A 26,067-nucleotide genomic window follows, 5' to 3' on the forward strand; every position below is an offset into this window, starting at 1 on the left:
GTATATACAGTTAATACATTGCATCATGTCTGAGTAATTTCAAGGAAGGTTGTATACATACAGATATAATTTATTGACACTGCATCAGAATCTTAAATAAAGTGTATGTGTTTCTACTCGAGCTCACATAGGAAATCACACAGTGTGTGTGTGCGCGCACATGCACTCACAGAAGAGTTAGTTTAATTTTCCATCAAACATGCCCTTAAGGAATATTTTCGATATGAAAGCTAATTAAACAATATAAAGTACACAAAAGGAATTATATAAAAGACTGTATTCTATTTTTGCTTGAGCAACATGCAGGTGTTTTTCTTTCCTAAGATTTAACATTTCATATTAATATTTGTTGGTTGGAGGTGTCATAATGTTACAAGTGCCTATGTCTCAAATAATGTGGTGGCATATGGTACAGGATGATTCAAAAGCATGCAACCTATCCCACTGTATATTTTCAATTATATTTCAGTTATAAATATAATTGCAGGTAGCCCTTGGTTTACACAGGGGTTAGGTTCTGGGGTGGGGTGCAGCACAAATGGAATCTGCACAAGTGGAGCCCTTTATATCATGAAGTCAATGGGAAATCACAGGATTAGGATCTGGGCAACAAAAATTTTACCTACCACTTTGCGTTGATTGTTTTATTTTATCAGTATTCTTCATGATTGTAGTAATAGTCAGTGGAGGCATATTCACATTACAATGGCTTTCTCCAGCTTCCATCCTTCAAATAACCTCCACCTTATTTTCCAATGTGATAGATCGAAGTGCCCTTTTCACACTTTCATTTGCACTTGAACATGATTGGCACAAACTGCACACAGCTATTATCATTATTAATTATCATTTAATTTATTAATAGCACAATTAATAATTGTTAGCTTAATAAATTTCCAACACTTTGTTTAAAAAACAACTACCTGAATGCTTCACTGCATATTGTTGAGGCCACGTTATGTCAAGGATCTGGGTATATTCTTACTAGTGCTTGCATAAAACCGAGAAATTTCAAAACTGAGTTTAACCAAAGTTTACTCTTAAATTCGGTTTTAAAACCGATTTTCTCAGACTTAGGGAAAATAATTAAAAGCTTATAACACAGGTATTTATTTTATCTTGGGTAGATTGTACAAATCATAATCAAATCTTTTAAACAAAATCTATTACCTCTTATAGTAAAAAAAATAAAATTAAAATGCTCCAAAAAAGTAACCAGCTTGAGATTACAAAATTACAAATTGTATTCAAATCCTTTGAATACAACTAACTATAATAAACCCTATAATAATAAATAAATAAAAATAACGTGAAAAAAAAAAAAGCAGCTTGGGGAAATTACTTTACTATTTATTTCTCAGCTTTTTTCTGAAAATGATCCTTTAAAAAACACAGTATATTAAGCTTTTTCCTGATAGACTTGACCTTCTTTTTGTGTTAAAGAGACCAGTGATCGAAGATGCTCTCTCAGATTGGACACCTGTTGGTTTAATGTTCAGCAGTGCTCTATAAACTTTCTCCAGCTTTTCACTTCTACTGCTAGTTGCCTCCAAAATTTTAAATTCTTTGCTGATTTCCAATTCACTCGGATATTTTGAAGGCTCTTCAGTTAATCTCTTTATTACACTATCATACTCTCGCATGAGTGTATCTCCAACATCGGAACTAGACGAGTATTTGTTTTCTTCTAAAAGAACAGTTCGTTTATTTTCAGTTTCTTCATTCAACGCTGACTCCTTCGGAACGTTTTGCAAATAATCTCTGATAAATCTCTTCAGCATGCATTTTCAAAACTTGCTTACTTGGAAAATCAAAAGTTCTTGAACCCTGAATCTTCTTTCCTAAACTTTTTGGGGTTGTGTAGATAGTTCAGCAAAGCCACAGTTTGGCAATTTCATCTTGCATTGTAATGCTGCAAAAGGCTTTGGTGAAACTTTAAAGCAAATGGGTTTTCTGCTGTATCAAGCTTAGCAAGCAGAAATTCTATTGAAGACTGCTTTAAGTCTGTATCTTCTGAGGTTATAGCCTTCAGAATCATTTCAACTGGTCGCAAAGTTTCACATAGCAATTCAAATGTTTTCCAGTCATCATCAAACACAGCTTCAGTTGACAGTACAGTCAGTCCTCGTACAGCACGACAGTTGTGTTCCTAGAAACCCTCGTGCAATGCAAAATCGTGCAATATGAACAACAGGCCCAATGGGAAAAGTAGGATTAGGTGCCAATCCCCCAAGATTGAACACACATTTGTAACCAAAACATTACAAAAAACAATTATCGTAATAAAATATTGCTAATGCTTTTGCTTCTATTGTAAGCAAACTTGTACTTTGTTTGATTTTTCTATCCAAACAGATGACAGCCGTTCCATCTCTTCCAGTTCTTTGTGCCTTAATCTAATGGATTTTAATTACACTTTGAGTTGTTCCTGCTATGAAAGTTTTTATTTTCTCTGCATTCTTTGTAATTCTCGGCATTGCCTCATTTAGGTCTGTAGCACGTGCAATATCACATGGTCTTTCATTTCGCTCAAAACGTTTCACAATTTCATATTTTTTCTCTATCGACAGAGGCGAACTGGCCATAAGCCTTACCAGGGAAACCCCGGTGGGCCGGAGGCTGGTGTGATTTAGGCTATAAACGCTAGTATGAGGCCACTACAAATTTTCCCAGTTAAGAATTTTTGACCCAGACCACCTGTCTATCCATATTGCTTTTCTTTTTTTCTCTGAATATGTAGTGTCTTCACCAGGATGCTTCCTTTTCACACCTTTTAAGTATTTTACTCATTTTTAGGGAATAAAGCACAATTACAAAATGAGGAGGCATGCTTGATACACATAAACAAAGCTGCTTGCATGTAGCAACTGAATAAACAACACCGTAAAGGCAGAGACAATCTATGAACACCTCACTGGCTCACATTTTACTAAAGCACATTTCTAGGGGTTACTACCATAAAACAATAAAAACAATTTCCAGTTGCGTTCCTGCTAGTGGAATCTGTTATAAACGCAGTAAACTCTATCTAATTGCATTTGTGATAATACTGATAGTTGGAATTGTGTGGGTTTTTACGTTATTATGATGAAATGTGTTTCCCCTTCACTGATATAAATAAACATAAATAAATTTTCAGAATCTTCTCTTCATTCCTTTGTGTTGCGTTCAGTTGGGGGTGATTTCGCGTTCGACTGCCATTTCTTGTAAACACAAAGGCAAACCGTGCATAAGTGAATTTGGTTCGTGTTATGTACGAAATCGTTCCCCACTTTATAAATCGTGTATGATTGAATTCGTGTAGTATAAACACGTGTTATACGAGGACTGTCTGTACTGCACATCGAGCATTTGGAATGCAATTTTTCAATTTCAAAAATCTCTCAATCATATAGAAAGTGCTATCCCATCTAGTCTTGCAATCTAATATAAGTTTATATTCTTTCCCATTAAATTTTGCTTTAACAAAATTTTGTAATATGTTATTTTTGGTAGGTGATTTTCGAAAAAGCTTGCAAATTTTTCTGACTTTGTTAATAGTTTGTTCAATATTGGCCACTGGATTGAAGAAATAAATGAGCTCATTGGTAAAGTCGGTTTGATAAAGCATGCCTTGCTGTCTTTCTTCAACTGCTTCATCATCACTACTTTCTTCATTGTCTTTGGGAGACTCAGAGACTGTGGCACCATAATTGCTTTTTCATAAAGTACATCTATAACTGACAGATGTATACAATGGCTATACATTGTTGATGATTAGGCGTAATTTGCTTGCCAAACTTAATCATCATTGCTGCTCCATCGGTGGTGCAGGCAACAATATCCTCATCCAATTTCAAACCAAATTCCTTCAAGTGTCCATTTACAATTTGCTCAGTTCTTCTGCTATCAAGTTGAACCATTAATCTCAATAAGACCTAAAGACCAATGATTGTCTTTTGAATGCACATTTATATTCATATACCTTTTATTTTGTATAGACATATATGCGTCTAGAGTCAATGAATACCGTGCACCCAAAACCAATGAAATTTTGAAATGCTGAATGAGTTCTTTCTTAGTTTTATAATAATTCAGAACCATATTTTCAATTCCATTCACTGAGGCTGGTGGTGATTTATCGTATTTATTTCTCTGAAGGTGGAGGGTTGATTTTATAAACCCACTCTTGGCAATTGAATTAAAAGAAAATCCATCTCAAGCAGAAATCCAGCTAATTTTGAAATCTCTTCTTCCATAGATTTTTTAACGATAAAGTTTTCTAATGTTCTTACCATTATTATTATTAATAGCCATATGGTGCAAGGAAGCCTGAGGCTTATGCTGCACCAGGAAAAAACAAATTCCCTAGTTACCCTGAGAGAGAGGGAGACAGTCAAAAGTAGAAGGGAATCACCAAGAAAGAGAAGAATGATGATATCCAGCACAGGACCCTGGGTGTGCCAAGCCCATACTCACTAGATGTGAGCCCCCGGGGTTATGGTAGGTTCACTGTTATCTTGTTTAATGTCAATCTGAGGCAACATCAAAGATGATGTAGATCCTCCAGACGACTTCAATGTCTTCTGACACTGAACATTGTGCTTCATCTTTGCTTTTTTGAGCAAAATAATTCCATACATTTGATTTCATCTTAGACATATTAAGAGTAATAAATATTAATTAGTATAAATTTATATCACCGACAATTTTCAATTAAAATATTGAAGATAAAGGCACAATACTATGCGTTACTCCCGCAAGCAATGAATGAAGAGTCTAAACGAGGCAAGTTTCAAAAATTTCAGAAAGAAATTTTTTATTTATTTACTTGAAATCCCCCCCAATTAAATCTATTGTATTTTCAAAATTACATAAAAGCTAAATTTGGTGAAGCTGCTTTTTGGAGAACATTTGATCGCAAATTTAATAGGAATAAAGAAGCAAAAAACTTTCTATGATTCAAATTTGATACAATATTCAGTGAATCTGTGATACAGGTGGGAAGATAAAAGGTAACCCTCCTAGATTTGGGCCACTTGCCCCTGAGATTCGTACCTTAAAATAAAATAAAAAACATGCTTAAAACATAAAGCAGTTGAACAATCCAGACAAACGAACAAACAAAAAAAAAATGTGCGTAACAAATTCAAGGGCTAACGAAGAAAATATTCAAATCCGCTTTTAGAAGCTCGGATTCGGATTCTAATTCTTACCATGTGTACGCCATATCCAAAAATTTCATTACTTCATACAGCGTGACCTGCATGTCCCATCTGACCTTTACTTACTATTGAATAAACCATGAATTGGCAAACTAATAGAGTAAGCTTCTCTGTGAAAAGATCTAAACCTACAAACACTTCCTAGTTCATTTCACAAATATACGTGGTCTCAATTCTAATCTCAACGATGTCCATTTCCACTTGCACTCTGCCAAACCCCATGTACTTTTTCTGACGAAATCTCAGTTATCGGTTGATTCAAATACTGCTCATCCCAGTATCTGCCCAAATCATTCAGCGTATGATTCCTTTCACCGCAAAGGTGGTACTTGTGCATGCATATGTCCGTTCCGATATTAAATGTCGGAGAATTGGTAATTTGGAATCTCCTCTCTTTGATCTTCGCTGGCTTAAAATCTCTCTCTCTCTCACTCTCTCTCTCTCTCACTGTGTCAAATTCATCTGCTGTCTCCACTGTTCTCCCAACTCCACTAATCACTTGGATCTCAGGTGCCTCCGTAGCCAGGTGGGCTGGAGCAGCAGTACATAGCACATGCTTCTTGATTAGACCGGGGTTCGAGCCAGTGACCACCAAATACAGAGGATGTGAAAAGGTCAGGAAATAACCACTTCATATCCCTGGAGCAATATGGCCTTAGTTGCTAACTAAAAAACCAAATAACAACAACTTGGAGCTCTTTGACTTCTCTTTACAACTCTACTTTCTCCTGTCCAACTTTCCTAACAGTGAGGTAATTTTGCTTGGCGATTTTAATGTTCACAACTCCAGCTGGCTTCCATTTTCTAGTCACACCAACTGAGCCAGTAGAGATGCCGAGGCTTTTGCAATTTCTAGTGAGCTTACACAGATTGTACATTTACCTTCAAGAATACCGGACAATCCTAACCATACAGCCAACACGCTAGATGGTTTTCTCACAAACATGCCTTCTAAGTACACAGTCGAAGTGAGTGGTCCTTTAGGTACCTCAAATCACAACTTTGTGATTCTCTTCTCCAATAGAACATTTATCTCATTACTATTCCCAACCTTGTGTTGTTTGGTATTACAAGAATGCAAAATGGGATAACCTGTGAGATTTCTTTTATTTTCCTTGGTCGGACTACTGTTTGAAAACTTCTGATGTCCAAGTTTGCTCAGATTGTGTCAGTGAAATTATTCTTGCATCAAAATGTAATGCTTTATTCAAGACTCCACTTTAAAATCCCATCCTTTATCTAATCTGTGGTGTTCCAATAAATGTGCTAAGGCTGTTCAAGAGAAGAACGTTGCATATGGTAATTGGCTTGTTTCCAATTTTTAGTTTCATTTTCTGCCTACACCAAAGCTTGCAACAATTGTAAAGCAGTTATGAATCAGTCCAAACGAGATTTTGAACAGGCTAAGAGTAGAAAACTTGCTTCTTGCCCTAATGGTAGCCGAGCATTCTTGTCTCTCATCAAATCTATCGTCTGCAACTTTTGCCCACCTCTGTCAAAACCAGATGGTTCTGTTGTCACTTCAGCCACGTATAAAGCTGACCTGCTGAAATCCCATTTTTCTTCCAACTCATGTATTAATGATCTTGTTAAAACACCTCCCAACATGCTCCATTCAATGCCTCTTGTGGTCTTCTGTCAAAAGGATGTCAGGAGGATTTTGACGAATCTCGATGCAAAGAAATCTCCAAGGCCTGATGGTATTTCTCCATTTGTTCTGAAAACCTGTGCTCCTGAACTTACTCCTGTTCTTTGCTGCCTGTTTTCACTTTTTTATTCCAAAGGTGTTTTTCATTCTATTTGGAAATTTGCTCATATCCAGCCAGTTCCTAAAAAGGGTGACAAGTCCCTCCCAAACAATTATCGTCCCACTGAATTACTTTTACTCTTTCTAAAATAATGGAGAAATCAATTAACTGAGAGAAATCAAATCAATTAACAAAAATCACTGAAACTACCTAGAAACCTTCCATCTGCTCAGCGATTGCCAGTATGGATTCCGTCAGTGTCCATCCACTGGTGATATTCTGGCTTATGTTTGGTGAAACACATGCAGTCGCTCTTGATATCTCAAAGGCTTTCAATTGTTTGGTATAAAGGTCTTCTAAACAAGCTTCCATCTTATGGTTTGCCAACTGTTTTTTGTAATTGATTATCCAGTTTTCTTTCTGATCACTTGGTGATGGTAGATGGCTCTCTAACTTCTCCACTAATGTTGGTGTCTTCCCAAGGTTCAGTTCTTTCCCATCGACGTGGGCACCTGTACGTGGTGAAGGGACCTCCCAGTGACGCTGCTGGACTTCCAGACTAGCATCATTCGGATCCAATGCTAACAGCCCAAGTTCCAGGCTTACATCAATGGAATCCGGCGTGTTTGCCGTGCGCTGCGACCCGTGGAAATTCGGAAAGGGGGATCCTGGTGGTTGAGGGGCCCGCTTCAATACACCACTTTGGCCCCTGCTTTGACAAGACGGGTGGTCCTGGAAGGCCCGGCTAGGATCAATCGGCTGGTAGGTTCACCTGCGAGGGTCAACCGTGTCAATGTCACGCCCCTACCCTCATGGTCCGAGGGACAGGATTCAGGCTGGCCGCGGTGCGGGTATAGTGTCTGGGTAGTCCTGGCGCTCCACTCTAGAGCGCATTTATTGCATGCCGGGTAGTGGGCATCCCTTTGGGCTCCGTGGTGGGTGGGGAGCCCGGGCACTGAACAATTTAAAAACTATGAATCCTGATAAACTTACTTCTTCAGGGGCCCCAACCCGGTCCCTATCTGAAAATTTAGACAGAGAAGGAGATAGCATTATTGCTAAAAAGAGGCAGCGAACCGAATTACCAACAGGGCCTGTCCCAAGGTTCTTAATCATGCATTCTACCAATGAAACACTGATTGGTAAAATGTCGCCCTTTTTTATTCAAAAAGGGTTAGATGGGTTAGCAGGTTCACCCAAATTAGTTAAGAGGCTTCGTTCTGGAGGCCTTTTAATTGAATCTAAAAATGACAGGCAATCTGAACATCTACTCCGAACAACATCAATCGGAGGAATACCTATAACAGTGACACCACACAGAACACTCAATTTATCGAGAGGTGTCATTTCGGAGTGGGACCTTCTTGACGTAACCGAGGAGGAAATCTGCTCCGAATTAAAACCACACAGGGAGTCATTGCCGTCAACAGAATCACTGCGCGAAGGGATGGAAAAATTGTTAAAACCAGGAGCGTTATCCTGACTTTTAACTCTCCTGATGAGATTAAAGCTGGATACATCAATTGTTCAGTACGTCCATAAGTTCCGAACCCTTTATGGTGTTTTAAATGCCAGAAGTATGGACATTCTCAAATGGCCTGCCGTGGAGTCCTTGCATGTGCTCGATGCGGTGCAAAGGACCACGAAACAACAGCATGTTCAACCGCAAAACCCACCTGTATTAACTGTGAAGGCAAACACCCGGCCTGCTCACGAGCATGCCAGAGGTGGAAAGAAGAAAATGAAATTCAACGGCTGAAGGCAGAGCTAAATATCATACCAGGAGGCAAGGAAATCGGTGAAACCCCTGAATATCAACAAACCTACCTACACCCAGAAGGTAGCAGGGAGATGTTCCATCGGAACTCAGATGGACATGACCCTTCCTCCAAAGGAGTCTTTCACTCCCATCGCACGTTATCTCTTAAGTTCTCAAAAACCTGCACAGAAAAACAATCAGCTGCCACTCCTATATCAGTACCTCCCAATGCTCCACAAGTAACAAAGGTAATTATGAAAGAAAAGAATAAGAAAGGGGAAGTCCACCCTAGTACCCAAGAAAACATGGATGTCGAGCAGAAGGAGGTACCCAAAGATTAAGTCTTGGAACTCTTTGCAGAGGAAGAAATGGAAACGGGACAGCGCCCATTCTTCCCCAAAAAAGATAAACCCAAGACTGACAAAAGTAAGCCCTCAGCACCTTGGAAGCCGCCTGATGGTCCCACCAAGCCAAAATAATGGCTAAATTCCTACAATGGAATTGTCATGGATTCCGACGAAATACTGATGACATCAAGGCCCTCCTGCAAAAGCACAAGCCAGTTTGCTTTTGCTTGCAGGAGACTTATCTAAAGGCAAATGATGATCCCACAATGCATAACATCACAATTTTTCGTAAGGATAGAATTGCGGATGGTCCTGCTCATGATGGAGTGGCTATCCTTGTGGGTAGGCAGACCCCAGTGCAGCCCTTGCTAATTACAACTAGCATAGAAGCTGTTGCAATTCGCCTTACGGTGGGATTTTTATTAACCATCTGCTCTATCTATTTGCCACCTGGGACTGACATCTCCCAGGAAGACCTTGATGATCTTCTAACGCAGTTGCCTCCCCTTTTCTTACTTCTCGTGGATTTTAATGGACATAACACCCTGTGGGGTAGTGCTAACATCAATGGAAGGGGACGAGTCATAGAGCATATGCTAAATGACAATGACCTTTCCCTTCTAAATACTGGAATAAATACCTTCTTCCACATGCTTACCCGTACTTTTTCTGCCATTGATCTCTCTATCTGCTCCCCTTCTCTACTCCCTTCACTCACTTGGGAAGTGGAGGAGAATCCACACGGAAGTGATCACTTCCCTGTGATAACCTTGTTACACAGTGGGAGACAATGTCTTCCCTTCATGTTACCGCGGTGGAAGATTGATCAGGCTGACTGGACTGCCTTCCAACATCAGGCAAATTTTGATCTTAGCACAGTCAGTCAAGAGCCTATCAATGATGCAGTTAAGTTCATCACAGAAAATATTGTCCAAGCAGCTGTGAATGCTGTTCCAAAAACATCTGCCCAGTTTCCACCATTCCCCAATCCTTGGTGGAATTCATAATGCACAGCAGCAAAAAAGGCTCAAAACAAAGCGTGGGGGATATTCAGCCGATATCCTACCATGACCAACCTTATAGCCTTTAAACGTGCACGAGCCAAAGCACGATATATCCACTGTCAGAGTCAAAAGGAATCGTGGATCTGTTTTACATCATCTATTAACCAGTCTACCAACTCTAAGGTAGTCTGGGATAAAATCCGGAAAACGAAGAGAAAATATACATCCCACCCTTCTTCAATCCTAGATTATAATGGATGCGCTATTGCAGATCCAGCTGCAATAGCCAATTCTCTTGGGGAAACATTCTTTAACATCTCTGCATCATCTTCGTATTCCCCAGAGTTCCTGTTCCTGAAATATAAAATCGAAAAACAGGCACTTAACTTTAAATCTAAGAGCATTTATCCCTACAACAGGGATTTCACTATTCAGGAACTGAAAAGAGCCCTTGCTCTTTCCAAAGCAAGTGCCGTTGAACCAGATGGCATCCATTATGAAATGATTAAACATCTTTCACCAAAATCTATGGATTGTCTGCTCCTTCTGTATAACAGAATCTTTACTGAAGGGCAGTTTCCGGATTCCTACCGAAAGGCAATCGTTCTTGCCTTTCCTAAGCCAGGAAAGGATCCAAAAGTCACCACCAATTATCGTCCTATTGCTCTGACTAGCTGTCTGTGCAAAATCCTGGAGAGAATGGTTAATTCTCGTTTAATATGGTATCTCGAATCAAATGACCTTCTCTCCAACATCCAGTGTGGCTTCCGAAGGAACCGGTCCACTTTGGACCATCTTATTAGATTGGAAGCATCCGTCTGGGACGCTTTCCTAAAACGCGAACACTTGGTGTCGGTGTTCTTTGACATGGAGAAAGCGTATGACACAACTTGGAGATTTGGCATTTTAAAAGATTTACATAGCCTAGGCCTTAGAGGGCATCTCCCCTTTTTTATTCAAAACTTTTTAGCCAATCGATTGTTCCAAGTTCGTGTGGGATCCTTACTCTCTCGCTCCTTTAGCCAAGAGGAGGGAGTACCGCAAGGATCAGTATTAAGTGTCACGCTTTTTGCAATCAAAATAAATTCCATCACAGAACAACTTCCTCCAACTGTAAACAGTGCCCTCTATGATGATGACTTTAGCATTTTTTGTCAGTTGTGCAACATGAGGGTTATTAAAAGACAACTGCAGAAAGCCATTGATATTCTGAATTCCTGGGCACTTGCTAATGGCTTCAGGTTCTCGCCGGAGAAGACCGTTTGCGTACACTTTTGTCGCAAGTGTAATCTTCATTCTGAACCTGAATTAACGCTCGGAGAAAATGCTATTCCAGTAGCAGCGAACATAAAATTCTTGGGACTCATATTCGATAAAAAACTGACCTTTTTGGATCATATTCGTCAACTCCGCACAAAGTGCACACGTGGGCTTAATATTCTCCGCTCGCTCTCCTCTACATCTTGGGGAGCAGACCGATGGACCCTTCATTGGCTTTACCGTGCAGTTGTGTGATCCAAACTAGATTATGGGTCCCAGGTATGCTCCTCAGCCAGAGACAGTGTCTTTCGATGGCTGGACCCCGTCCATCATCAGACCCTACGAATTGCTACTGGAGCATATCGCACATCTCCTGTCCAGATCTTATACGTCGAAGCAAACGAACCACCGTTATCGCTTCAACGTAAGCAGTTGTCTTTAAAGTACGCTTTAAAACTGAAATCCCTGCCAGACCATCCTACGTGGCCCTTCGTTTTTGAACCACGATGGGAAAATTTATATAATACCCGTAAGACTGCCAATCGTCCTTTTGGTATTTGTCTCCAAGAGCTACTCAAAGAACTTAATATCAAGGTAGACAAGGTTGCCCAAACACCAAAGCAACCATTTCCACCCTGGCATGCTCATGTCCTGGCTTGTGACTTGTCTCTTAGAAATTGGAGAAAGTCGGACACTCCATCATCTGTCTACCTGCAGCTTCATTCAGCACACGGAACTGAATATTCCGACTTCGTGCCAGTCTACACAGACGGTTCGAAGTCGGAATCATATGTGGGATCTGCTGCTGTCTTTACAGACAGCTTTACATCGGAGCAGATTCCCTCTGAATGCAGCATATTTACTGCAGAGCTGCACACTATAGAGTTAGCCTTGGATCACATTAGTGAATGCCAATACAAACAGTTCATTTTATATTCAGACTCTCTCAGCATGTTACAGGCTTTAATATCTGTGAGATATAATCCTCATCTAATTCTGTCTAGTATTCAGCAGAAGATTCACTTCCTCCGTGCACGTGAATATGATATCTGCTTCTGCTGGATTCCCAGCCACATTGGGATTAGGGGAAATGATTTGGCTGATGCCGCAGCCAAATCAGCAATTCCCTATAATAACCGCTGCCTGTCAGTCCCCTATACAGACTACAGGCAAATAATACATGAGAAGATTCACTCCCAATGGCAGGATTCGTGGAATAGACAGACTGCGAATAAATTATATCATATAAAGCCTGTAATTGAACCGTGGCAGTCTAGTCTGCGCAGGAATCGTAAGGAGGAAGTTGTTCTTGCCCGGACCCGCATAGGACACAGTCATTTAACTCATTCATTTTTGCTGAGGGCTGATGACCCTACTATGTGTGTGTCCTGTGGCACAATTTTAACGATCAGACACCTTTTAATTGACTGTCCAGATTTTAGCGGCACCCGTTTTACCGCTTTTAATCATCTGACTGAGCCCTATACACTCAGTCAGATTTTATCCGACAATGACGTGTCTGCTGTTTTTAGCTATTTTAAATCAATAAAAGTTTTTAATTGTATTTAATTCATGTTATTGTTACGTCTTTATTGATTTATTTCTTATATCTTTGTTATTATATATCTGGACACGGTGGCCTTACTAATTAGGTCACCGAGAGTTTAAATTTAAATTTTTTAAATATTACCTAGTCTTGGCGCATTATAGCCGTAGTTGCTAATGCGCCAAAAAATCCAAACAAACAAACAAACAAGCATCTAAAAAACTTGGTTTTCTCTTTCGCTCTCGGCATTACTTTTTTTCCAAATCTGCCCTACCATGGAATATTGTTCCTACATCTGGGATGGTGCCCCCAAACCTCTCAGGCTTCTAGATTCCATTCAGAAGAGCACAGTTAGGTTAATGACACCTCTCTTACAGAGTCTCTCCACTCTGTCTCATAGATGTACTGTTTCTGCTGCATGCCTTTTTTACAGATACTTCCATGGGCACTATTCTTCTGAATTGGCTTCTATAATTCCCGCTCTCCTTTTCAAAACAGTCGAACACGTGCCGCCACCAGGCAACATCCATTTACTGTCCAACTTCAAAATCACAGAACCAACTTTTCGTCTTCCTCATTTATTCATTCAACTGCTATTTTCTGGAACAACCTTCATTCATATGCATTTCCTGAAAATTACAGTCTACAGAGGTTCAAGTCCAATGTCAACAAATATCTTCTTTTGTCCTCTGAACCTCCAACCCAAGCACAGTACTAAGTACTATAGGGTCTAATACCTCTTGTGTTTGGGGTTTTCATAAAAAAATAAATAAAACTAAAAAATAAAAATACTCAGCCACAGTTCTGTTTGAGTAGAATGACTTGAAATTGAAAGCATAATTGAAATTGAATTCATAATTCCAACTACCATTTTCAAACTGGAACATGTTTATGTTGCAGTTTGAAAATTTTTGTATCATTTTCAGCCTCCAGTCAGTTTTTATTGTGACTGAACTTAAAAAAAGCTTTTTTGACAGAGGAACCCTGATGAAAATTGAAGAATAGCCTGCTTATTATCCAGTTTTTAAATAAATTGGGAAGTATTTTATCCAAAGTTCTTTTAAGCTTGAATTGCCAGTAAAATTTAATGTTTTGGTTTGGAAATGCATGATATAACTTTCTTTTGTTGTTTGAGATAAATTTCCACTTTGTTTTTTTCAGTTTGAATAATCTGGTCATATTCCCTTGGGGAAGCTGTTTGTCTCCATGTGAAATGAATTTCATGACACACACTCCCAATTTCACATAGAGAGCTGCAAAAAATCTTGTATTTAAAGTGCTGTTCTGCACAAAATTGAAAACTGTGATTTCTAATTAAGCAATTTATGTGGGAACATACTATTAAATTGGTACAAAATGTTTCGCATCATCTTAGTTACTACATGGCAGCACTCATTACAAATGTTGTTTTCACAAAAGGAAATTGATCTTTATAGGACATAGACAGGTATAGCTTAAAGAATCTCACTGTTTGATAGATTAACAGCCTAATATATGGCAATATATATGTATTTTTTGTTTACTTGTTCATCATGGCCTAAGTTGGCTATATGCTACAAACAAACCAAATCAACAAAAACCTGCTTTCTGTGACTTATTGGCTTTCAATTTGACACTTCAAGTTTATCACCCGTGTAATGTAGTAGTGAATACAGAATCAGTTTTCAGTTCACCTTTGTTATAATCAGCCTAAATATTTATAAGTACAAAATTGTTTCATTTAACCATCAACTTATTATTACTATTTATAAGTTTACTAAATTTCATTTTTGAATTGTCTACCTTTTGACTGCATGCATAGTGGTTCATTTCTGATGCCAAGCAGTTTTGTGTGTATGATGTACTTCAAATTTTATGCAACCTCAGAGTAAGCACTGTAATGGGTTTGTCGGGTGACGGAGGTGGCCTTGCTACCAGTCTATCTTTTAAAAATAATTTTCATTCAAAAACTCCATGACCTCTTTACCAAAATGTGCAGGTTTTCCATGTTGTGTCCACATTTTTCCTTGTGTTGAAAAAGACATCCTCCTAATACAGCTGCAGTTTATTTTTCTAGAAAATTCCTGTAATATAATTTTGGTAAATGTCCTTCAGTAAAATGTGGTCTAGTAGGTAGTTGTCTTATATTCCACATAATCTGGTTATGGAAAATTAGTAGTGAAAATAATTTTGCTTTTCTACTGTGTGTACAGATTTTATTGTCCCAGGAGTTCGAAATACTTGTGTTAATACTATACTGAAAAATCAAGTCTCATCCATAATCAGAATATCAGGCAGCTTTTGTAACCATGCTTGCAGTTCACAAAATTGTACTTGACTGGTATGATCTCCCAGTGAAAGACATTTCCCTTTTGGGAAGGGGAGATTAATGGATAAAATTCATCCTTGTACAATTGAGAATATATAGAAGAGAAGAGGTGACTCTAGCTAGACTATGGATAGAAGGTGTGTGTGTGTGTGTGTGTGTGTGTGTGTGTGTGTGCACGTGCGTGCACGCGCATTCACACCCACCCACCCCTAACTCATTCTTTCCTCCTGGAGATCGAAGGTCTCCACGTGATGTCAAATCTGTAATAGAACTGCCTGGCACTTTCATATTGAGTGTGTGGCATATTTTGAACTCAAAAGGCAGAATTTGCTTAACGTAACAAGGAGAACTGAAGGAATAATCAGCTTTAAAAATCGAAGTGACAGAAATAATATCTATGTTGTCACATTAAAGTCTAACTTTTACCGCATCCAGCAATGTCTTTCCAATATATGTAACATAAGTTGGCATAATCTAGTATAGTGCCAGGTAAAATTTCAAGTAATTTCAAATTTCTTGTACTTGATGAATTTTATCCATTAATATGCCCCCTTCCTAAAAGGAAAATGTCTTCTGCTGGGAGATCATACGAGTCATGTACAATTTTGTGAACTGCAAGCATGGCTACAAAAGCTGCCTGATATTCTGATTATGGATGACCCTTGATTTCAGTATAGTATTAACACTCCTGGGACAATAAAATCCATACACACAGTAGAAAAGCAAAATTATTTTCACTAATTTTTCATAAACAGGTTATGTGGAACATAAGGCAACTACCTACTAGACCTGAAGGACATTTACCAAAATTATATTACTGGAATTTTCTAGAAAAATAAACTGCTGCTGTTATTAGGAGGATGTGTTTTTCAATACAAGGAAAAATGTAGTACTTCAGTACAAGGCAGTATGATTTAATTTGTAAAAAGTATTTTTGAAAGGTTGGCTGTATTCAGAGATATTGGAAAATATGAGACATAAATGTTGAGTAGTTAAGTATCTCTTCAGTTTACCTGTAAATATGCTGAGCTCTGTGATTGACTTCCGGTTGGTGCGGGACTTGTGCATTCGGCACAAATACATAACGTAAACCCTGGCTTAGAAGGGCACCGTGCAACAGCTGTCTTATATTGGCGGTGGTAAAATACCTTGCACATGTTTTTAGGCTAGATTTGTTGAGGTTCTACGCCAAAACAGATGAACTAGGTGGAGATGGGCTTTTGCCTGAGAGCCACCCTTGACTCTGGGATACACATACGAAGTGCACCAGGAGGACATATAATATAATGTTACTGTATATAAAATTGTGTATATATATATGTATGTAATAACTGTGTGTGTGTGTGTGTATACAAATAAATGGAAAAAAAAAATGTGATTGACCTGTCTGTATTATTTGTGATCCATGGGGATTGCAGAATGCTAGGAAGGTTGCTTATAAAAGTCCAGTTTAATGTTCAATATCCAAATGACATTCCAGTTTAATGTTCAGTGGTTAGTTAATTCAGCCAGTAACTTCCATTCCTGGTGACATGCTTTTTTTGTCATTTAAAAGCTTCTAATTCTGGATTTATAATAATTTTTTTTTTTTTTTTAATACTGAGTTTGACCCTTCTCCATGTCATTGCTGTAACAAAATTGGTGACAGTTTCTCAGTATTTTTGGAAAAACTGAAAACTTTATCAGCAAAATGCTGGCACTGAGAGCAAGCTGTTTTTGGTGTGATAGTTGGAAGGTGAATCTACAATATGTCTGAACAACCTAAAAGTATGTACAGTTCCTTCAAAAAACTGGCAATTAGTGTTGATAATGTGCCTGTTATGCGAGACCTAAAATCTGATGTAGTAAGGATATTAAAAGAGATTGAGGATTTGATGGTAATTGGCTTACCCTATCATCTTATTAATTTGGATGGGTTCTTTAGTAATGGCATTTTGTTTTTTACGTTTTCAGTTGACAACCCCCTCCCCCCCAAGTCATTTGAGTTTTACATTCTACCTCAAATAAAATAGTTGTGCCTGCCAACTGAAAACTGAGTTGCCTAGTCTTTCTTAGCTCTTCACTGATAAGGTGACAAAAAAGCATTGAAATGGCTATATGAAGAGTGGAATTTTTTCATATGGTGATCACTAGTAACCTTGTCATAATGCACTTTAACTAGGGTCCCTTCATTTATTAGTAGGATATGCATTTGGAATTTTAATGTACTATTTATTAATTTGTGTTGAAAATAGCTGCATTAATTCCTGTGAAAGTGTAAGAATACATAGTGAAATAAAAAGAAGAGCTAAAAGTAAAAAGATGCAAACAGTTGCAATTAATGCATGTCACTGAAGTAAACAAGATTTTGAAATGTGTGTGTATATGTTAGCTGTCTTTGTTTAAATGTGTAACTAGACTGGTAGAACTGTGGCAACATCTGACAGGTCTGTTTAAAAAAAGTGGTGGGAAAAGTGATATGAGTAATTGTCAGATTTATGGAATTAAAGTATAACATGCGATCACTAGTAAGTGGTTCTGACTTGCATTAAAATCAAATCCAGTTCATGATCCAAAACTTTTGAAAGAAGACAAATTGATGGAACTCGAGAATAAGAACTTCTGAATTGCAAACTTCTGGTAAAATTAATCCCAAACAGGCTAAGCAAGCTGATAATTCTATGCATATTCTCATTAGTGCAGAAAGTCTGTTCATATTTATCTTTTCTTGCTTGTTTATTTTAAATATTATTCCAGTGTTTGAATTTGAACATTGCTCCTCAATCCAATGTATCTCACATCCCAGAACAGAGGTCATTATACTTAGGTGGAATGCTATGTGTAAATTGATTACTATAGCCTACTCAACTACTTTGATTTTGACCTGGTCATAAGCATTTTAATTGCAATTTTCTTGGAGAGGCTAAGACGAGATGATTCTGTTCTTTTGCTCATTGAGGAAGTACTTTATGGCTACATGTGACTACATTGTGCAAAGTTCCCACCGAAAAATGTTCTTATAAATGCTGAGGCAACACATTTCATTAGTTGGTAATGCATCATTTTAAAATATTGGAAAATTTTTTTGGATAACTTTCCAGTGCTGATAAAGAAATGGATGAAGCAGTACATTCTTTGCAGCATCAGTGCCATTGGTGTCAGTACCTCCCACACTATTATAAAAGAAGAAAATTGATGTGCAGTGGGTCTTAGTTGGAGAACTGCACAAGGAAACCTGAAATTTTTTTTATTTGAAATAATTGAACTGTTTTTTATAACAAATTATTCCTACTCATGCTTGGCATTTTATCAGTTCCTCACAGCAGTGCTTAGTGTGTCAAAGAAAAAAAAAAAAAAATCAGATTTTCTCTCTAAAGTGAATTTTTGGAAAAACTGAACAACCAAGTCTAATCAGCAGTCATTGTTAAAAACAGAATTAATTCAACATTTCTGAAGAGGGCAATGTGTGCAACAGTATCTTTCTTGAATCAGTCTAAATCAGTTAATGTCTAATAGTGTCCAAAGAGAAATCCACAGAGAGAAAAATGTCAGGTAAGTTAATGCTTGAAAGCATATTTTACCGATAAACAATTTTATGGATGTATTTTAGTATGAAATATTTTTTTAGTGAAATTTAATTTCTAGCTTAGGGTTGATTTTAAAAACCACATGCTTTTCTAATAAATCTGTGTTCCCCTCCAGTTTTTCAGGCTGTTTTGAACCAAAAGTATTTGTTTGCAAATGTCTGATTTCCAGCATTTTGAAAGTCAGTTGTTGGCAGCTATGTCATTTATATCATTCTGTTAAATTTTTCTGTCAAAAGATCTGAGGAACAGTTCTTCTGGTAGTGGTCAGTTACTTTTGTTGGAATTTGATCACATAAAAAAGTAATTTTGGTATTCATTATGCTAATGGTCGATCTGTTATCATTGTACTTATAATATCCTTATCTACAATGTCAGTTAGTCATTTGCACAAGCTCATAAATTACTTAATTTTTAAAAAATTAACCCATTAAATTCTGATTAATATCATAAACGTGATTCCTGGTTAGGACTTTTTGAATGATATGTTTATCTTTGCTGATGCAAAATTTGAAGGCAATACAAGAACAGTCATTTACAGTAAACTTTGTAAACTCTAGAATTCTTTAAAATCCATCACATTTTATGATAAAAATCAAATTCATATACAGTCAGTCCTCGTATAACACGTGTTTACACTACACGAATTCAATCATACACGATTTATAAATAGAGGAACGATATCTTATATAACACGAACCGAATTCGCTTACACACGATTCGCCTTTGTGTTTACAAGAAATGGCAGTCGAATGCAGAATCACCCCAACCGAACGCAACACGATAGGAATGAAGAGAAGATTCTGAAAATATATTTGTTTTTTATATCAGTGAAGGGGAAACATATTTCACCATAATAACATAAAAATCAACACAATTCTAGCTATCGGTATAATCGCAAATGCAACTAGATAGAGTTTACTACCAGTTTATAACAGATTCCACTAGCAGAAACTCAACTGGAAATTGTTTTTATTGTTTTATGGTAGAGTGTAGAGTGTATTTAGTGTCAAGCGGCACCAGGGGTTTCCACCATTCTGAAAATATATTTGTTTTTTATATCAGTGAAGGGGAAACATATTTCACCATAATAACATAAAAATCAACACAATTCTAGCTATCGGTATAATCGCAAATGCAACTAGATAGAGTTTATTACCAGTTTATAACAGATTCCACTAGCAGAAACTCAACTGGAAATTGTTTTTATTGTTTTATGGTAGAGTGTAGAGTGTATTTAGTGTCAAGCGGCACCAGGGGTTTCCCCCATCTCCGCGTTGCTTTCATTGTAGGTGTGCCAGTTCACTGGAAAGGCCAGAGATTTAAAAGTATATGGATCTTGAGGTGTGTGATGTCGTGTACCGTTGTTCTTCTGGCCATTTAGCCGCTAGTCCCCTGCTGAGGCCTAACGTTGTCCACACTCAGCCCCGTGGAGGCAGGCCAGGTATATCAGCATTATAATTAATTACTCTGGCAGGTCCTGCCACCTAATTTCCTGAGATTTCAGTGGCTAGGACCTATAAAAAAAAAAATAAATAAATAATAAAAAAAAAAAAAATTGTTTTATGGTATAGTGTATAGTGTGTTTAGGGTCTAACGGCACCAGGGGTTTCCCCCATCTCCGCGTAATATACATTGTGGTGTTATACAGAACACTGTAGAGGCCAGAGGTTTAAAAGTGTGTGGATATTGTGGCGTGTAATGTTTTGTACCGTTGTTCATCTGGTCTTTTAGCCGTTGGGTCTCAAATGAGGCTCACCGTTGCCCACACTATACCTCGTGGATACATACCAGGTACACCAGTATTTTAGAAATTTACTATTTACTCTGGCAGGTCCTGCCACCTAGTTTCCTGAGATTTCAGTGGCTAGGACCTAAAAAAAAAAAAAAAAAAATTGAGGGGGGGGGGGAGAAACGGTAGAAATTGGGTCAGGCCAAGATATAAGTTATACGGGTTAGTTTTTTTTTTTTTTTTAATTTTAGTGTGGGGCTTGTGTAGTTTTGGCAAGGGTCAAACGCTAGTCGCAAGATAGCTAGAGAGGGAAGGTAGACTGAAGACTGGGGGGTGAAAGACAGAAATATGGGGTCAATAGTGAAGATAACCCCAAAAGTGGGCGGGGCAGGCCCATGCCTCACCAGGTGAAGATAGGGGATGGCAGGGGGGGGGGATACAGAGTAACCATTCCCTGCCAAGGGAAGGGAAAGAAAGTGAACCAAGTGAGGGTACCTGGTTCAGATCGCCTAATGATGTTTCGGCAGCAAACTGCACAATGTCTTTGTCAGGTCTTCGTATGCCATTCCTGGGACATGTTGTCCTGTCCGTGTGAGTGGTCAAGTCCAGATAATGACTCCAGTTTAAGCCAGTCGTCAGATCCAGGTTAAGTTAATGATTAGTTTTTCAGTTTGTAGCTGTTAGGTTTTTGTTTGGTTGACACATCTAAGGATCTTTATTGTCGATGACGAGTGGTCAATTTGTGGGAAAATTCTAGCTAAGGTTGTGGGTATGTTCTTCTTCTAGTAAAAAGATCCTGCGCAAACTGCGTTAAGGCTTTATAGTTGTCCTCGCTCTCCAGGAGATATTGTTCTTGGTTTATTGGCGAGAAACGTATTCTAGTTATTAAGAGGCAGCGGAGGTCTTCGTATAGTTGGCAGTGGTGCGTGAGGTGCTCCCACGTCTCTGGCTGTCCACAGTGGCAGAGAGGGGTGTCACTCAATCCGAAACTGGAGAGTTTGCTCTTATTGCGCCGTGTCCTGTGAGCAGGTAAGATGTCAGCAGTCCCGGTGAAAACCAGTTTGGGCTTTTGAGAAACACTAGTTGATTATCCGGTATGAATCTTCGGGTGACTTCCCCTTTTGTCGAAGTCGTCCAGCGGGTTTGCCAGGCCTGCTGTAGGTGGGTGAGAAGGCGTTTTTTCTCGAGTTTAAGATCGTTTGCCGGATCAGTTGTGTAGTCTAGGCAGGTGATTGATTTTCCTTTGGATAGTTGATAAAGCAACCCACAGCGCCCGATCTCCAGGTCCAGGGGGAGAGCGCCCAAGAGAACCTGGAGGGCGTGGGTGCTTACAGTACAGCAGGCTCTCGAGATTGTCAGTAGGACTGAACGTTGAATTGTCTCTAGCTTCCTTTTATTTACTGCTGTTACCGCCTTGTGGAACCAGATTCCTGATGCGCATGTTATTGCTGGTAAGAAGACTGCCTTATAGAAGAGGGCTAGGGTCCTCTTCTTAAGCCCCCAGTCGCGACGAGTGACTCTAGCTATTAATGCGGAGTATTTTTTGATTTTGCTTCGGAGGTAAGTAAGATGGGGTGTGAATGACAGATTTTTATCCAGCAGAATACCAAGATATTTAAGTTCGGTGGAAAGCTTAATTGTTTCCTGAATCTTTATCTGGGGAGGCCTTCTGATATTGAGAGAACCTTTAAGTAGGATGGAGCAGGTTTTTGTTGGGGATATCTTTAAATGATTTTGGGTGGCCCAGTCTTGTAGGATATTTATAGCATGGTTTGCAGAGATCTCTAGTTGAGTTCTTGAGTCTGCCGCCAGCATCAGGATCAGGTCATCCGCATAGGCCTGTGATCTCACATTACCAAGGTCGAGGTTTAGAAAGCTGTCGAGCACCACGTTCCAGAGAAGTGGACCAAGTACTGAGCCTTGTGGGCATCCTCTATAGATTGGTCGTGTGACTGAACAGTACGGAGCACTGACGGTTACTGTTCTGTTTGCAAGATAGGTTTTTATACAATTATACAAATTAGCTGGTAGTTTTGCTTTCCGGAGTCTGCCGAGGACGCTTGGCCACCAGAGGGAGTCAAACGCCCCGGCAAAATCCACTGAAATGACAAGGAAGTATTTATGGCTGGTAGTGGTAGCTGCTTTGACGATATTCTCTAAGGTGTCCACCGTGGAGCAACCCCTTCTAAAGCTGTATTGGTTGTCAGAGTGAAGGCCAGCCTTGGAGTAATGAATTTTTATTCTATTGCTTAGAAGATGTTCTAGGAGTTTGCTTAGTATGGATAGAAGAGCGATGGGCCGGTATGACTCTGGAAGGTCTTGTGGTTTTGTCGGATTCTTGAGAATAAGCCTTAATTTTGCAGATCTCCATACTGCTGGGAAATGGCCTGCTTCAAGGCAATGGTTGAAGAGGTTTAGGATCTCATTTGGGATGGTTTCAACAGCCTTCTTTACGATCTCGGGCTCCAGCATATCTTCTCCTGGAGATTTCTTGTTTTTTATTTTTGCTGCAGCGGTGTCCAGTTCTTCCTTGGTGAATCTGTCTTCCACTTGGGCTGTGGTGTATGTGCTGTTTTCCTCACATAGTAGTATTTGCTCTGGGGTGCTTGGTGCCATGTGTTGATGGAACATGGCGTCAAGGATGTTATTTATAGATTCGGACCATGTCTTTGTATACGTGCCTTGTGGCGTCTTGGTGGCTGGGATGACTTCTCCCCTGGGGAGTTTGTTTGTGATTACTCTGTAGACCACTCCCCAGGGAGCAGAATTTCCAACTGTGGAGACTAGGTGCTCCCAGGAGCGCTTCTTCCTTTGTTTAATCAGGGCTGTGTATTCATTTCTTGCTGTTCGGTACTGCTGCTTGAGATCCTCTACTTCCGCTTCCGGCCATGTCCGTCTTGCGCGTTGAAAATTTTTCCGCCGGGTGTAAACCTCCCAGGGAGCAGAATTTCCAACTGTGGAGATTAGGTGCTCCCAGGAGCGCTTCTTCCTTTGTTTAATCAGGGCTGTGTATTCATTTCTTGCTGTTCGGTACTGCTGCTTGAGATCCTCTACTTCCGCTTCCGGCCATGTCCATCTTGTGCGTTGAAAATTTTTCCGCCGGGTGTAAACCTCCCGTCGCAGTTGTTGGAGCTCTGGGCACCACCAAGGCAATACAAGAATACGGCTCCAAGAGAAGGTTTCTTCCTTTTAATAGAGTTAATTGAGCTTTCAGTGACTAGGCTTACAATTGCCTTTTGGTGCTGGTCTGCATTCAGTCCAACTGTGCTAAGAGAGTGGGCAGCCATGATCAGTGAATCCTTAAATTCCTGCCAGTTTGCCTTGTCAATTGCAAATCTATGTAGAGTTTGTCTTATAATTGGTTGTCGGCTTACTGATCGGTGCAGTTGGAAAGTTATTACACGGTGGTCTGAAGTGGTCCAGCTTTCTCTAACTGTCCAGGATGAAAGGTGTCGTGCAATGGATCTTGTGGCCAGGGTGATATCAATTGTGGCTTCCCACATTGTACTAGAGAAGGTCGGTAGGTTATTTGGTTGGTTCAGAATTGAGAAAGAACTGTTTGAGAGATATTCTTCCAGTCTTTGTCCGTTGTTTGTGCCTCGTCTATCTTGAGTTTCACTGAACCACGCTGGCAACCTGCAGTTTATGTTGGCGGCAACGATGATTTTCGCATTTGGGAATTCCAGAGAGATGCTTTGTAAGTATCTAATAATCAGGAGAATATCCTCCCCCGGCCGAGAGTAGAGAGAAACTGCATAAAATTCCCCAAAGGGGTGATGATATGGGCACAGGCTGCCCAGGGAAGGCAGTAATGTGGTATTTTGATAACAGTGAGATCAGAGTTTCTGACCAGAATAGCCGCCCATGGGGTCTCCCCATCCACTTGAACGATCTTATAAGTCAACGGATACCCTCTGACTGCCTTACTATGCGAATATGGCTCTTGAAGAAAGAGGATATCGAGGTTCTCATCTGCCTTTTTCCTCAACTGCGCTGCAACTGCTTTAGCTCGCTGGGCATTAATTTGTGCAAATTTTACAGTGGTAGTATTAAATGGTTTAAGGTAAGTCCCCATAATCGAGCCTTAGTTGGCGTGTGCTCTTAGCTTTTGTGTAGACAGGGCATTTATTGTCCCGGATGGAATGATCTGCCTGCATTTTCATTGATTTGCAGTTTGCGCAAGTGGGTGGGTCTTCTTTTTTAGTGCACGAGTTAAAGTCGTGGCCTCTCTCAGCACAGTGTCCACATGTGGGTTGAGCTTGGGTGCACGTGTGTGTCGTGTGTCCAAAACGACAACACTTGTAGCATTTGGGGACAGCCACATGCTCCTTGAAGCGGTGACTGCTCCAATTTATGAACACTCTATTTTGTTGACTTATTGTTCTCCAGGCTGCGGGGGAAAGCTCCACTACCCAGCTGGTAGAATTTCCCACTCTGGCATTTTTTTGGAATTTCGGGAAAACGAGATCATTTGGTTCAACATCGGGGTGGTCCTGCTGGACGTTTCTTCTGTATAGTTCATCCTGGAGTGTTGCTGGGGTTAGGTCCTTTTCGGTATCATAAATTATTATGCTGGGCCCCTTTCTTTTCGGGGATGCAGCCTGAAGGCCAAGTGTTTGTATTTTGGGGTTACTAATGATTTTGTTAGCTTCTTCTTTCGTTTCAGTTTCAATCATGACACCAATATTAGTGTCTTACCCACAGATTTAATTTTTGCCATTTTCAGGTCTTCTGCTAAATTTGCGACCACTATATTTTTTACTTCTTCACTTGTGTGATGATCTTCTGTGGAAGTAGGTCTAACAATTACCAGATGTGGTTTTTGTAGAAGAGTTTTCCTTTTGGTTGAGTTTCCTGTTTCAGTTGTTTGTTCAGCATTTCTGGGAATCCTCAGCGCATCTGCATAGATAGGGGCGCGCTGTTGCATTTGATTATCCCTACCGTCAAGATATGCCTCGAGTTTAGCCACTGCTTTCTCGCGTTCGAGGTGCGTTGTAAGTAAAATGGTTTCCAACTTCGTCTATAGGGAAACTATGTCTGCACGCAGAGCTGTACTGACTCTGCTGTTGGTTGTCTTCATTAAAGTTTCTAGTGCAGTTCTCAGGTAGAGAACCTGCTCTAAAACGGGACCCTCAGGCAGAGTGGGATCCAGTGGTGTCTCTTCATCATCATTTTCTCCTTGCTGGGAAGATCGGTCGTGGAGTTCCTTTCGTTCACTTTGGGATCTGGTTTCCATTTCTGATTTCGGAAATGATTTTTTATTGCACTTCTTGGAGGCTGGAGTAGGCCTGGAGGCCTCGGTATCACACCGTAGGCCTCGAGTTTGGATAGTTTCAGGAGTAAAGTCCTGGCATTCATCGATGCAGTGGACATGATTTTCGTCTGCAGTGGACATGATTTTCGAAAAACGGAAAACAGGGGTTTCCAGATAATCGGGTCGCCGTTAGTATTCTCCTAAAAGTAGCAAAATGATGGTTGAAACAAGTCTATGATAAACAGAAACCGTGCATTGGGCTGTAGCCTTCTGGTCACGTAGTGATTCACTAACATCAGCGGATTCAATAACTGATTGTAATGAGCATTTGCTATCAGAGTT

General features: G+C 39.6%; 1 protein-coding gene across 6 annotated transcripts in view; it reads left to right on the forward strand.

Annotated features, from left to right (window-relative positions):
* The window catches only part of HUWE1 (HECT, UBA and WWE domain containing E3 ubiquitin protein ligase 1), a 1,105,343-nt gene that overhangs the window by 195,884 nt on the left and 883,392 nt on the right, over positions 1-26,067 (forward strand). The gene's annotated exons all lie outside the window — the stretch shown is intronic.

This window comes from Mastigoproctus giganteus, chromosome 2, assembly GCF_048544385.1.
Source record: "Mastigoproctus giganteus isolate SK-2022 chromosome 2, ASM4854438v1, whole genome shotgun sequence".
In the NCBI taxonomy this organism is placed as follows: Eukaryota; Metazoa; Arthropoda; class Arachnida; order Uropygi; family Thelyphonidae; genus Mastigoproctus; species Mastigoproctus giganteus.